We start from the raw sequence: 2,278 nt of genomic DNA on the forward strand, positions 1-2,278 counted from the left end.
GTGAAGCAAACAAGGCATTTAACATCCGAAGACATCATGATAGCAGTCTGTATGAATGGAAGGAGAACCCATATGAGTGAAATTGTGATTACTAAAGTTGTGATGTAACTCTAACCGAAACAGTGACTGTCCCTGCTAGTATGGAAAGAGGACTGGTTTTTAGATGCATACAATTTAGATCTGAAAGGATCCTCTGAGACCATCTAATCTAACCCCCTCTTTTCAATATGGGGAATTGGAGGTCTATAGAGAGGAAATGACTGACCTATCAGGGTCCCATCACTGAGAGAGAGGTAGTGTGGCATGGTAAATAAAGAGCCTTCTGATTTAAAGCCAGAAAAATCTGCATTCAAGTCCTTCCTCTGACCCTAAGCGACTTAGACTCTCAGAGTCTCAGGCAACTCTCTAAGACTCTGAGGTATAGAGGGGTCGATCTACATTAGAAGGGGCATTTCCTCATTGATATATTCCTGTGACAAAGAAATCTTAAGTCTACTTCCATTCTGTTCTCATGTAACTGGTAAGAAATAGAGGTGAGATTTAAACATCTCTTCTCAGAATCCAAATCCAATTATTTCTTCCATTTAAAGTCAGTAAGAAAATCTGAGGCTGACATTTACTGCTGCTACTACTACTACTACTACTACTACTACTACTACTACTACTACTACCACCACTACTACTACCACTACCATTATTACCATTACCTCTACCACCACTACAACTATTACTAGCTACCACTAGTAGTATTACTATTACTATCATCACCACAACTACCATTGCTATTTTCATTACTACTACTACTACTAGTATTACTCTCACCACCACTACTACTATTACTACAACTACTATTACTATTATTACCACCACTATTACTAGTATTCCTACGATTACCACCACCACCATCACTACTATTACAACTACCACCACTACTATTGCTATTACTACTATTATTAACACCACCACCACCTACATTTATTATCTACGTTTGCTAACAAAAAATCCTATGTAGCATGCCCTATGGGTATCCCCATTTTAGAAGTGAGGAAACCCAAGCTCAGAGTTCTAGTACCCTTAAGTTTACCTAGGCTTACATAGGTGTCAGCACCAGGATTCAAATCCAGTTTGCCAGGAGGCAAGTCTATTGCCTTTTCCACCACGGTGTATTGTTTCTTATTCCCCTTGAAAGATAGAAGAGGTTTAGACAAACAGAAAAGGTGGAAATGGTGTCCAGAGGTGTTAAACTCATGGCCAATGAACTGCTTGTAACCTGTGACGCTCCCAAATGTGGCCCCAACCAGAATAAATGTAATTGGGAAATGTTTAACAAAATAAATAGAGAAAAATACAACATAGATAATGTTCATTTGTGACCTACTAAGTCAATATGTAGCCCACTGAGATCCATTTCTATTTGATGCCATTGGCATAGATAAAGGTGTGGTGATAAATCTGGACAGAGCCCTTGTGGGAAACAGGAAGACCAGCCTAGAATGACGAAAAGGGGTGCCCAAGGGAGCAAGACTTGATCAGGCTGGAGAGGCAGATTAGGACCAGATGGCAGAAAGTTTCAAATGTCAGGCTGAGCAGTTTCCATTTTTTGGTGTAGCCTCAGGACCCCTTTATCCCTAACAGGGTCTGGCATCCCACTGTAAAGAGAAAGAACTTGTCTTGGATTCTTTCATCTTCCACTCACTCAAGTCTAAACTTCCAGTGCAGGGGTCTGTTTCCAGCTTCACAGCTGAACAAATAAAAGAGGAAATACACAAGCACCCAAAGTATTTAAAATTTCCTTTTTTCTTTTTATTGGCAAAGTAAATATATTTTATGAAGGACAAAAGAAAATATACAGAATTGTAACTTATATACACTGGCTTCATAGATTTTTTTTATTTCAAATTTACACAAATTTTGATATGTTATTAAAAGATATTTTATATAGATGCAACTATATACAGTTTATTTACATACATTCATAGGATGTGAGATAAACCAGTCAATACAAGCTAGTTCATTGTACATTAATTTCTAGAGAACAGAAGGAATGCATCACTAGCATAAGGTAGTATCTGGCGCTCTTACGTACAGCGTGCTCTTCATTTCTATAATGCTCTAATGCTAGAATTGCAGTGTTTTACTTGGGATTTGTCCGGGACACAGAGAGAGATGGAAGAAAGCCAACTGATAGTTATCTTTGAACAGCAGCGTCTTAGTAAAGATAGCCCCCATCCCATTTTCTCTGACTACTGAATTCTATTTGATCCTACCATTTCTTACA

The sequence above is a fragment of the Notamacropus eugenii genome, chromosome 3 (genome assembly GCF_028372415.1).
Source record: "Notamacropus eugenii isolate mMacEug1 chromosome 3, mMacEug1.pri_v2, whole genome shotgun sequence".
Lineage (NCBI taxonomy): Eukaryota > Metazoa > Chordata > Mammalia > Diprotodontia > Macropodidae > Notamacropus > Notamacropus eugenii.